Source organism: Rhinatrema bivittatum, chromosome 8 (genome assembly GCF_901001135.1).
Source record: "Rhinatrema bivittatum chromosome 8, aRhiBiv1.1, whole genome shotgun sequence".
NCBI lineage: Eukaryota > Metazoa > Chordata > Amphibia > Gymnophiona > Rhinatrematidae > Rhinatrema > Rhinatrema bivittatum.
In genome coordinates, this window is record NC_042622.1 from 47622220 (window position 1) to 47635239 (window position 13020).

Sequence of the window (13020 nt, forward strand, 5' to 3'; positions counted from 1 at the left end):
TCGGCCTGGTTTCAACTTCCCCCAGCAGTGTTGCCAAAGCATGATATTTCATTTTGTTGTGTTTTTTTGTTACAGACACATGTTTTACCAGCGTTACTTTGAGCGCAGCTGGAGATACCATGCCGTGATTTATCCCTTTATGCTCCGCAGGGTTCCCTCTGCCTGCATTAGAAATCTTCTGAGCTGTGGCGCAGTCAGAGGACTTCCACAACGGGTTTCTCCTGGCTACGCTTCAGGCCCTGTCATGGTCAGGTAGGCCTGAAACTCCTTGCGATGTGCTGACTTAGCTCTGGCACTCAGCAAGGGCCAGGACTGACCCAGCCAGCAATGGCAGCCTCCTCTGCAGAAGGTGGATGGTTTTTTGTTTTATTTTGTTTTTTTAAGTCCCCGGCCTCTCGCTCCATTTCCACGGTCTTATCACGGTGCTGTGCCTGCCAGCAGCAAATCACAAGCTATGCATGTTGTGACCCAACAGAGTGACTCAGTTTGAAAAGATCTAGTAGTCCTTTCAAAAAATATTTGTAAAGGGGAAAACTGATTTCAGAAGAAACAATGTGAATAAAGATTAAATGAGATTAGATGTGTGCGTCATAGAGCGATGAGGATACTCAACTGAATTAGTCAAATTGATGATGGGGTGGGGAGTGGAAATAGTTTTAATTCTCCTTTTCCTATTTTGGATTATTGTTTTCAATACCTATTTTGGCTGACACAGGGAGAAAGGTTAAAGATTTATTTATAGACATTTGATATTCCGTCTTGTTACCAAGAATGGCCTCAAGGCAGACTGCAACACTTTAAATTATACAATTCCATTAGAAACAACTTTAAAGTTGGAATCTAATTTATAGTTAGAAGAGCCTTTGGAACCCCAAGGTGTATAATTTGTCCAGAGAAAGAAAATGACAAGGTGTGTTAAGTAGCAGAATTTGGGTAAGAATAAAATTACAGAACACCACACCACAATGCAAACAGACCTAAAAGGGCTATTCCTGCTAAAGTGGGAAAACGTGTGGCAATTTTTTCCAGAGACCATGCAAAACCTGCCCGCCTAACCCGGGACTGCTATGCTGTCATCACCAATCAGGACAAGAAGCTGGAGAGCGGAGCCTGTCCCGCCGCTGACCACCGCTCCACATCCTCTGACCCAGCACCACAAAACGCTGGCAGGGCCGGTACACATTTCTCAGCAGCGGTGGGACGTGCCCCCGGTGCCAAGTTTGGTTTGTTAACGGAGGCAGAGGCGGGAGGGAAACGGAGACAGGAGAAGAACTGAGGCGGGAAAGAGGCAGACGGCAGATGGAGAAAAGAGAGGGAAGCGGAAACTGAGTGGAGGCGTAGCCTAGTGGTTAGGGCTACGACCCAGGGAAACCAGCGTTCAAATCTCAATGTCGCTCCTTTTGACCTTGGGCAAGTCACTTTACACTCTGTTGCCTCAGGTACAAAATTAGATTGTAAGGCCTTTGGGGATAGGGAAATCCCTACAGTACCTGAATGCGAGCCGCTTTCATGTACGCGTTGAAGTGCCGAAAAGCGGAATATAAAAATCTAAATAAACAAAAATAAATGGAAGACTGGTGGAGTCAAAAGATCAGCAATATGGACAGATGGGAAAGGAGGGTTGATGAGGCGAGAGGAATGAAAAAGTAGGAGAGCACAAAATAGCTCAGCGCAGGGGCAGGGGAGAGCTAAAAGATGTAAGCAGAAGAGAAGGCACTAAAGGAAAAAGATGGAAAACCGAGAACCAAACAGAAAACGAAGGAGGAGAAAGATGAAGCTTAGTTCCTGCTGGCGGCAACGATATGTTGTGGCCATAGGAGCAGAAACATCACGGATCTTCCCCCTTTCCCTATACTTAAGCAGTGCACACCCCCAGACAAGTATTAGAAGGAACATGGAGGTGCAGGCAGGCAGATGCAGAGCACCAGAATCGCACCCAGCACATACAGAGTAGCCTGAACCCACAGGCCCAAGCCCGGTCATCACTCCCCATAGAAATAGGGGCCAGCGCTCTTTTTCTGGACTTCAAGGACGGTTTGAAACCGAGAAGAGCCAGAAGCAAAAAACAGTGGTGAAGGAGGAGTTAGTTCCATAGTCCATGGTCTCACTTATAGTGACCTTGTGTGTTTGAAGTCTGGAGTGAATGTCGTATCTGGAGGACTTCCAGAGGATGTAGCCGATTCTGAGCTGCTGCCTAACAGCAGGAGTTATCTGCCTTTCTACAGGAGTTTTCCTACCTAAAAGGGCTGCTCCGCATCAAGTGCACAGGTACCAATACGGGGAAAGCCCGGAGAGGATTCCAGTCCAGGGAGTGGATGGGAAGAAACCTCCTACTGCTGAAGATTCGTGTTGTCTGTGCATCTAGGGTATTTTTTTTATTTTCTGTATAGATGACATCAGATAAAGATAATTTGTTTTCATCCGGTGACCCAGTAAAAACAATTTTTTTTTCTGAGCGCCTCCAAACTGCTGTGTTGTGCAATTTTTCCTGTATTGGGGACTTTGCCAGAAGATCTCACAAGCCTCAGTGCCTTAAAACGTTTCTCTCTTCCCCCCCCCCCCCCTATCAGGAAAGGACTCGGGGAGCATGGGTTACAAATTGGCCCCGAGCTCCCAAGAAAATCCCTGCATCTGACTAGAGGGAGGGCCAGAACGACCCAGGTGTTGAGTTTGTTCATAAAACCAAAATCGCCCTACTGCTCTTCTAAGGGCCCAAGCTAGCGGGTCAAGAGGGCAAAGGTTATTTAACAAATTTTTCCACTCGCAGAAGTCCAGATTTTCCCAAGTTCTCGATGTAGAGTTTTAAATGTTTCTTTTGCATCAGCACATTTTACACTGATGCTCCCTAGGTATTTAGAAATCTTGGCTGATGGGGCCAACCTTTCTGGAGTTATAACCCCAGTTCACTCAGAGTTGTCTTAATTACATTCAGGCTGATACAGTACAGTGCGCTCTGTTAACCTGTCATTGGACGCGCGTTTTCCCTTACCCCTTATTCAGTAAGGGGCGGAAAACGCGCGTCCAACCCGCCGAACCTAATAGCGCCCTATTAGGTATTCCCGCGCAATTCAGTAAGTAAAATGTGTAGCCAAGCCGCACATTTTACTTTCAGAAATTACCGCCTACCCAAAGGTAGGCGGTAATTTCTTCGGGCACCGGGAAAGTGCACAGAAAAGCAGTAAAAACTGCTTTTCTGTGCACCCTCCGACTTAATATCATGGTGATATTAAGTCGGAGGTCCCGAAGGGTAAAAAAGTACAGAAAAAAAAATTTGAAGTCGGCCGGCGGCTGTCGGGTCGAAAACTGGATGCTCAATTTTGCCGGCATCCGGTTTCCGAGCCCGTAGCTGTCAGTGGGCTCGAGAACTGACGCCGGCAAAATTGAGCATTGGCTGTCAAACCCGCTGACAGCCGCCGCTCCGGGCCAAAAGGAAGCGCTAGGGATGCGCTAGTGTCCCTAGCGCCTCCTTTTGCCCGTTGCTACCGCCGGACCTAATTTGCATACTGCATCGCGCGCACAGGCAAGTGGCCTGTGCACGCGCCGGGAGAGCAGGCGTTCGCCCGCTCTCCCGCGGACTTTACTGAATCGGCCTGATTGTGCAGCTCCAGCTAACTCAGCCTACACAACTTTAGGACAGGTGTACGGGCCGACTAGAGTGAGCCTAAGCTGGGGACATCTAATCTAGTGGAGCCCTGAGGAAGGGTGTGTGCTGTCTCTCAGACACTTCAGTGATGGATTAATAGCCTCAATGATTAATGTTTTTCTATGCAGCATATGAACTGCTGTTGTAATCCACCATGAACATGGAAAGTCTTTGTAAAAGCAGAAGAAATTCCTACTCAAATTAAAGGTCACCCTTGCCTTTCGGATGCTAGACCCTAGGGAAAAAGCAGATTACAACTAAAATGCTAGAAGGGGATGCTGCAGCAAGGTCTTCTGGCACTGAAAACTATTTTGGAGGAATTTTCCCCAAGATCTTACCGGAGAGCCCTGTGAATTTACTCTCACATTGGAAGCTTATGGTTCCTAGCTTGTAACTTCCCAAACTTTCTGTTCCAAAACAGACACAAATGTTTTCTTCAACTGCTGTCCCTTGTCAAACCTGCTGAGCTCTGCTGGAGCAAACTAGGGAATAAGGGCATTTCAGCTGCCTCCAGTCCTGGTCTCCTCCCTCCCGCAGTCACTCTGCTGGTATTTGCTGTGATCGGAGGACAGGACTTAAGGCTCTCAGCCACGCCACAAGTTTCATCACTTTTCACAAGCACTGGTGCCAATAGTAAACATAACTTGATCAGTCCTACCACAAGGAGGTGGCCTCTGGTGGAATCTCAGCTCCGTCCTCGAGATTTCTGTAACAGACAGAAAGACATGGGACACTAGTGAGGAGTATTCATGCTCCACTCTTCAGCAGACAAATTCACTTCCTGCAGCGCTCATTAAATACCACAACCTCCTGCCCCACCGTTCTCTCCTCTAGCACCAGGATATAGTGAAATGGATTAAGAGCTGAAAACCAGAAGCAGAGCACCACCTTCCAGAAATCTACAAAACAAACAGGCTCCGTGAAGCAAGCCCAATACCGACTCGAATCTGAAATTAAAACTAGGCCTCATAATAAGCTTGTGATGAACACTCCCATTTCAGAGAGATGGCAAAAATAAAAATACCTAGGATAATTGCAAAGTGATGCATTTAATTAAAGTTAAAGCCAGGGAAATAAGCAAATCATATTTTGTTTTGTTTTGTTTTTTTTGGGCGGGGGGGGGGGAATTTATCAAAGGGGGAGCATTGACTTGAAAGGGGTTTTACGCATCCGTGGTTCCCAAGATTTTGCTATCAGAGATATATCCAAAAGCTTTGAAACCTACGGTAAAAATCCAGTTCCTACTACAAACACGAACCCCTCAATTTTTTAGTTGATTAAAACTAGCGAGATATTTACATAAATATAAATACGCTGTGGCGTAAGCTGCCCTATATCCTAGCTATGATTACTTTGAATTCTGCTTCTATCTTGTGACTCATTTTTAGGCAAGTCCCCATCATCACCACACTGGGATCCATCAGGTCCTACATACGCGGCCCTCTTACTTCATCTGACTTCCACATCAGTCCTTTATCTTTTTGTGAGACTGGTTGGGGGCGCCCGAGTAGGTCATCCCTAACGGAGCAGGAGTGCGTGGGATGGGTAAATTGGGTGTAGGGTAGGTGAGAGAATGAGGGATACTGTGAGGGGATAAGTAAGACGTGCACATGTAGGAGAGAAGGGAATAGTTGCCGTCTTGTCTTCATAGGCACTATATCGTTCAAACACTTGAGAAAAACAACACATAAGAAAAACAAGCCGACAGACATTCATGTAGTTTCATTTTCCCGTAACCCATACAAGGACGGGGCAACCCTGCAGTGCAGTTCTTCCTCAGATACCGGGCCTTTCTGAATCGCAAATGCTGGCAAGAGTATAGGAGAGTGGCGTGTGGTCAGGGCCTTCGAGGGATTCAGTGAATCCCCAGCCCATGGGCGTCACTACAGGGTGGCGAGTGCCACCCTAAATTTATACATCGGATCGGGCAGGGATAAACCAAACCCCTGCCCGATCCAATCATTGGCATCACACCTCACTATACCACCCCCCCCACGGGCAACAGGAATGGCGTTTATCCAAATGTAGTCTCCTGCTGCCGCGAGGCCAGTCTCAGCTCTTACTGCAAGATCAGCCCCGCAACCGCAGGAGGTGATGTTTGAATAAATGCGACTCCTGTTGCTGCCTACCCTACAATTCAGCAGGTGCCCGCGGAGCCTGTCCCGCGGTGACTGAAGAGAGAAGGACGCAGTGGCTTCCAACAGCCGCTAGCAGTTAAAAAAAGATAGACTGGACACAGTGGCCGCCAGTGGACCCCCCATCCCACTATCGGCTGAAGAAGAGGCCCAGGTCGTATGTGTGCGTTTGTGTATGGAGGTGAGCATGTGTCAGTCAAAATTTGTACAGCTCTCCATCCCCCAATCCACAACAATCTCAAAGTGGCTACAAATAGAAACATCCCATGCATGAAGAGAGGGAGATTTTTTAAATCCTTAGTTTCATTATTGAATGTTATTTGATACGTCAGCTGTTTTCAAATATTAAATATTACATTGGAATTTTGGGAAATCTTATAAACATTTCATAAGGTTTTAATTATTGGATGTTCTATTCTGAATCATTAGTTTTTAAATATTTATTCTTTTTATTAGTATGGTTTTACTTTTATGATTGGTGTTTTATATTTCTTTAATTTTGTGGGTCTCTTATTTTGCGTTTGGTAAGGGTCTGTCTAGGTTCTGTATGTGTGATCCAGGTGAGAGATTCTGTTAGTTTATAGTTTCTTGGGGTCTATAACAGTCTGTCTTGTTCTGTTTTCAATACGAGGTGTATTGGTTTTTTAGGTCCTGATATTTTCAATGCTGTTCTTTCCTCACTAGGGTTGTTGCTGTTGAGTCCTGGGAGCTGGCGTTGTGTTAAAATGGCAGATTCGTCTCTTGGGGTAGACTGTATTCTTGGGAGGCTGTGATAGCTTTTATTGGATCTATGTAAGTATTATCCAGAGATACTACATGTGAGTTACTGAGACAATAGAGGACCCATATTTAGATGTGAATATCTCTGATCTGACATTTGAAGAAGGGACTTATGTAGTTTTAATAGCTTTTGTACAATATTTTTTAGGTACAAGTATTTTTTATTGTAAAGGTATTTTAGGCAACCTGGCTTGTTTTGTTTTCTAAATAGAAGGTATATTGGTGTTTTAGAGCCTGATGTAATATTTGCAGTGTTACCTTTCCTAAGTAAGGTTATAGTTTTGAGTGCTGGTTGTTAGTGCTGTTTTTGGTATGGGTGGTTTACTAAATTGTAATTGTTTATTCATGGCTTTCTGAGAGCCAAGCCCACACCCATTACATGTTACAACAGACCTAAATGACATATGGGTTAGAATCTAGGGGGAGAGGGGCTTGAGGGAGTGAGACTGCTGTAGACAGGGGGGGGGGGGGGGGGGAGACTGAGGGAGTGAGAGTGAATCCCTTGCTATAAATGTCACTGCACGCCACTGTTATAGGAGCAGATCTTAGAACAGAGGGCAAACTTTGATCATCCTTCTCTCTTCAGGTCAGGCCCGGCATGACCGGGTGTGCATACTGTGCATTTGCATGGGGCGGCACACCCACGGGAGGCGGTGAACCGGCAGCAGCAAGAGAGGCTATCGGCAGCTGTCAGAGAGGTCCATGTTTCGTTTTGTGCACAATTTCTACTCCCCCCCCCCCCCCCAAATCAGGAAGGCCCATGGGCCCGTGATGGTGTTTGAACTGCGCAATTCAAACACTTCTCAGGCCCCTGCTCCCCCCACCCCGGAGCAGCATCGTCATCATTGGGAGTCCAAGGCTGGAATGGAAGGCAGGAAATCCTCGAGTGCGCATCAACAGAGACGCTCGTGCTATCTGCTGCGTCCACACTCAAGGAGGAACAGAGCAGGAGCGGGTGCAAGGGAAGGAGGCACTGAGGGATTAAGTGGGAGAGTGGAAAGTTGCAGATTGAAGGGAGAGCAGGGACCCAGATTGGGTGGGGATTGAGAGAGAGCGCTCCCAGGTGGGAGAGAAGCAACATAGGGAATGGAGAGAGGGGAAGAGCGAGGACTGGGTGATGAGATGGGGGTGAGGATGCCTGTGGAGGAAAGAGCAAAGACTCTGGGATTGAGTTGGTGGGGGGCGCATGGCTGAAGTTTTGCCTAGGGCCGGTGTGAGAGAATGAATGTGTTATTGTGCGAGAGAGAAGATAAAAATTTGGGCCTCCCTACCTCCCCCAATGTACGACAATCTCAGGGTGACTGGAAATCAGAAGATCACAGGTATGAAGAGCAGGAGATTTTTTGTAATCCTTTTATGAATATGATTTTACTATTATGATTGTTTTATATTTCTTGATTTTATTATTTAATGTTTTTATGAAAAATGGTAAGTTTCTGTTTTTCCATTGTTGCTCTGCATGTTGAGGCTGGCTTGTGAGTTCCAGTTCAGTTCTTCTTAGCACATTTCTGTTTATACTTTCTGATCTCTTTATTCTGTATTTGGTCAGGGTCTCTCTGTGTTCTGCATATGTGACCGAGGTGAGGTATTTTGCTAGCATGTAATTTCTGTGTAGGGATCTATAGGAGCCTGGTTTCCTAATAAGATATTTTATTGGGTCTTGTGTAATGTGTGCAGTGTTGCCTTTTCATTGATAAGATTGTTAGGGTTGTTTTGGTATGGGAGGTTTATTATATTATAATGGTAATTCTGTTTGTTCATGGCTTTCTGAGGGCCAAGGTCACACTCAATACGCATTACAAAAGGTCTAATTCCATAGGAGCTCCAAGTGTCTTTTTGCAGAGTTTTCTGTCGCTCCTTTTGACCTTGGGCAAGTCACTTTACACCCCCCGTCTCAGGTACAAACTTACAGGCCGATACAGGACGGAGCGCACTGTTAACCTGCCATTGGATGCGTGTTTTCCCTTACCCCTTATTCAGTAAGGGGCGGAAAATGTGCATCCAACCCGCAGCACCTAATAGTGCCCTCAACACCTATTAGGTATTCGCGCGCGATTCAGAAAGTAAAATGTGCAGCCAAGCCGCACATTTTACTTTCAGAAATTAGCGCCTACCCAAAGGTAGGCGCTAATTTCTTCAGGCACCGGGAAAGTGCACAGAAAAGCAGTAAAAACTGCTTTTCTGTGCACCCTCCAACTTAATATCATAGCAACTTAAGTCGGAGGTCCCGAAGAGTAAAAAAAGTTAAAGAAAAAAAGAAAAAAAAAAATTTGAAGTCGGCTGGCGGCTGTCGGGTCGAAAACCAGACGCTCAATTTTGCCAGCATCTGGTTTCCGAGCCCATGGCTGTCAGCGGGCTCAAGAACCGACACCAGCAAAATTGAGTGTCTGTTGTCAAACCCGCTGACAGCCACCACTCCTGTCAAAAAGGAGGCGCTAGGGAAGCGCTAGTGTCCGTAGCGTCTCCTTTTGCCCGTTTCTACCGCCGGGCCTCATTTGAATACTGTATCTCGTGCACAGGAGGAGAGTGGCCTGTGCATGCACCTGTGCATTCACCCGCTCTCCCACAGACTTTACTGAATCGGTCTGTTAGATTGTAAGCCCTCTGGGGATAGGGAAATACCCACAGTACCTGAATGTAAACCGATGTGATATCCCAGATCGAATGTCGGCATATAAAAACAAATAAATATGATATGCAGGTTGTAAGTGTTATTTTTGCCTCAGCAGACTGCACTTTTGAATGTTCTTTTTCATGTAAAATTTATTATAAATGCATAATTGAATTGTGTGTGTCTGTAAAGGACGTGGGGGGTGTGTGGGGTGGCGTGTGTGCAAGGCTGTAAGATTGCCTAGGGTACCTAATACCCTTCCCTATCCATGCGTTCTGGGCAGGGAGGGGGTGTCAGTTTTTAAAAATATAGATTGCAGGATGGAGCTGAGCTTTAATTGATGGGCCCGGGACAGACGTTGAATGAATCGGGAGGGGGGGGGGGGGGGGGCAGCTCAATGCAACAAAAAAGCAAGCACCGGCTCTGCTTCAGGTAAAGACAGAATGAGCTCCCACCTCATTACCTGCCAAGGACTATCAAGCAGCAGGAAGTGGGGAGGGAGGATAATGCTCTCTGCACATGCACTGCTTCCTAGTTAAAGCATGGATAGCAGCATCTTCAACCAAACCCCTTTTAAACAATTCAATAAGCAAGTCAAATATATGAAATCATTAAGTTCTCAAAAAGAAACACTCCAGCTAAAGACAAATGATTTCAAAATCCATGACTCAGTTACTGACAAAGAGCAGATTAGGAATAAGAATAATACATTTAGGTGTATTTGCAAATGCCAGAAGCCTAAAATAGACTAAGAACTTGAGCCTCATTTATTCCTAACAAATGTAAAAATACAAGAAACAAAGTACAGAAAGAGGACCCATGCATGATACCAACAGAACGAGGACCTACTCAATAGCTGAGTTTAAAAGAAGGGCTTGGGACAAGTGGCTGAAATAAAAGTCCACAAGTAATTAGCCTGTGTGACAGAGTCGTCACCGTGAGGCCCAGACAAGATGCGAGGATGTCAGACTGGAGCAGGAGAGGAAAAGAAACCCCCCAGAGCAGGGCAATTGGAAGAGGGAGACACTGAAGGAAGCTCTGGCTCCCAGCCCCCAGCTCCACAAGCACAGCCGAGGCAATAAAAAGGAGGAAGGATGATTACTTTTCTCCCTTAGAGCAACTGCAGAGGAAGCACGTAAACGCCGTTCAACCTGAGACTTCTAGAAGCTTGGACTACACTACAGGTAAGCCCATGAAAGATTTGTTTGATGGAAGTAAAGCCGTCAGAGTTAAACAGCTGAGCTTCAAGGACTTTATACATAGCGATGAGAAAAGGTAAAATAAATAAGGAAGGGAGTCTGCAAATCGCCAGACAGGATTTGCCATTTGAAGAGATTGGCCCATGTGAGGTGAACTGATGCTGCCACATGGGAGGTAGGACAGCACTGCCTGTCAGCCAGAGGCACTTACAGATCGATACTCTAAGACCGCGGTAGAAAGAGTGCGGCATTGCCAGGCGCACCCTTCCTCCCCGCACGCACAGTTCTCTTCACTTAGCGCTCGATGCTCTCTTCTAATTGCATGCAAATGCATGCCGCGGCTGCGAAGCCTTAGGCAAGCGTTAGGCCCGCGCAACCCATTTTACTGTATAGAGCGCCTATACAGTATCCTGGGTTCGCAGGCCTAACACTTCACGGTCGCGCTGGTATCTGTTATTTCAAATGTCATTTCAAATGACATTTGAAATGACAGGTACCAGGAAGTGGACAGGTACCAGGAAGTGGACAGTTATGTTCCCCGATGCTCAGCAAACTTTCCCCCAGCCCCCGCTTACCTGCCCTGGCCCGTCCGGTCTCCGGTCCAGCCCGCCTGGTCTCCGGTGCAGCCCCAGTCCGGTCCCCTCCTCCCGAAGCAAAAAAAAAAAAAAACCCGAAAAAGTAGCAAGGCTCGGGCCTGCTACGGTAGTCCCTTCTCCCTTCTCCTCTCCTCCCGATTTCGGCGCTCAAGGCAGCCGGGTGGGCGTGCATTCATCCAGGCAGAGGGAGCCGGCGGCGAAAGCGGCCACCGGCTCCCTCTGCCTGGATGAATGCATGGCCCCCGCCGGCAGTGAATGAATGCCCGTGCGATTTCAGCGCTCAAGGCAGTCACAGTCACAGTCACGGGCATTCATTCACTGCCGGCGGGGGCCATGCATTCAACCAGGCAGAGGGAGCCGGAGGCCGTTTTTGCCGCCGGCTCCCTCTGCCTGGATGAATGCACGCCCAACCGGCCGCCTTGAGCGCCGAAATCGGGAGGAAGGGAGAAGGGAGAAGGGAGAAGGGACTACCGTAGCAGGCCCGAGCCTTGCTACTTTTTCGGGGTTTTTTTTTTTTGCTTCGGGAGGAGGGGACAGGACTGGGGCTGCACCGGAGACCGGACGGGGCCTTGAGCGCCGAAATCGGGAGGAGAGGAGAAGGGACTACCGTAGCAGGCCCGAGCCTTGCTACTTTTTCGGTTTTTTTTTTGTTTTTTTTTTGCTTCGGGAGGAGGGGACAGGACTGGGGCTGCACCGGAGACCGGACGGGGCCTAGAGCGCCGAAATCGGGAGGAGAGGAGAAGGGACTACCGTAGCAGGCCCGAGCCTTGCTACTTTTTCGGTTTTTTTTTTTGGTTTTTTTTGCTTCGGGAGGAGGGGACAGGACTGGGGCTGCACCGGAGACCGGACGGGGCCTTGAGCGCCGAAATCGGGAGGAGAGGAGAAGGGACTACCGTAGCAGGCCCCAGCCTTGCTACTTTTTCGGTTTTTTTTTTTTTTGCTTCGGGAGGACTGGGGCTGCACCGGAGACTGGACGGGGCCATGGCAGGTAAGCAATGTTTTTACACTTTTTTTTACACCATTTTTTACACTTTATTCCCTTTTTAATTTTCGAACACCACACTAACACCACGTAGAGGGTAGCGGTAAACTAACACATTAAGGCCGCGGCAAAATAGCGGGTTACAAAGGAGATAATCTGAGCGCGCGTCACAGTATCATAGGGGAATAGCTAATTCCTTCATTATACAGCTAATTCGTTCATTTACATATCATATACATGCTGCGTGCGGAAAGGGTTATGCGTCTGTTTTAAGAAGCGCTAAGGACGTGTGAAACTGGAGACTGTATCGCTGGATCGCCTTACGCGTCCGAATTGTGCGCTCCCAGCACGTTACAGACGGGAAATCTTCAACCGAACGTTACAGTATCGAGCTGTTAATGAGCTAAAGTATAAATGAGGACCAGAGCTGTGTTAATGGGTCATTGGTTTCTCACCCGGAAGAGAGGCAGAGATGATGCAGCTGCAGGAATGTAAGGCGAGATTTCACTGTTAACAGGGGACTAGACTGAAATAATCAGTAGCTATTTCCCCCTCCCGAGTCTTACCAGGATGTTGAGCCCCAGGATCCTTCAGAGACGACTATGAAGACGTTTGGACTGTGTTCTAAAAGGAGACAAGTCAACCAGAGGGTGAGACTTGGGTAAAGCCACCACTTGTCCCAGAGAGTGGGCTAAAAGAAATGGAACAACTTTTTGGGATCTGCTGGGTACATCCTAGAGATCCAGACTGGCACGGTTGAAAGTCAGAATGCTGGGCTCAGCGGACTCTTGGTCTGACCCAGCATGACACATCTTATGGGAAAAGAGGGGATGTGATAGAGATTTATCAAGTCATGAGTGGTGTGGAACAAGTAATAGGGGGATGGATATTTGCCCTTTCCTGGAGAGATTCCAGAACATTCCCTGGCACTGGTAACAGATTTAAAACAAAAAATTAAGACTTTTTTTTTTCCAGTAGACACACAATTAAGGTGTGGGATGTGTTGCTAGAGAGTGGAGTCAAGTGCCACTATTACAGCTGGATTAGAAGAAAAGAAAAAGATCTGGACAAGTT

The 13020-nt window shown here is 47.3% G+C and overlaps 1 protein-coding gene across 4 annotated transcripts in view; it reads right to left on the reverse strand.

Annotated features, from left to right (window-relative positions):
- Window positions 1–13020, reverse strand: part of SRC (SRC proto-oncogene, non-receptor tyrosine kinase) — a 122601-nt gene that overhangs the window by 54764 nt on the left and 54817 nt on the right. For 2 of the 4 annotated variants that reach the window (XM_029611579.1, XM_029611580.1), the window contains exon 2: window positions 4302–4349. The exons of 1 other annotated variant lie outside the window; for it this stretch is intronic. The gene's annotated coding sequence lies outside the window, so the exon portion shown is untranslated. Of the gene's footprint in view, window positions 1–2237; window positions 2352–4301; window positions 4350–13020 lie in introns of those variants that run through there. One more of the 4 variants, XM_029611582.1, reaches the window with a different exon arrangement.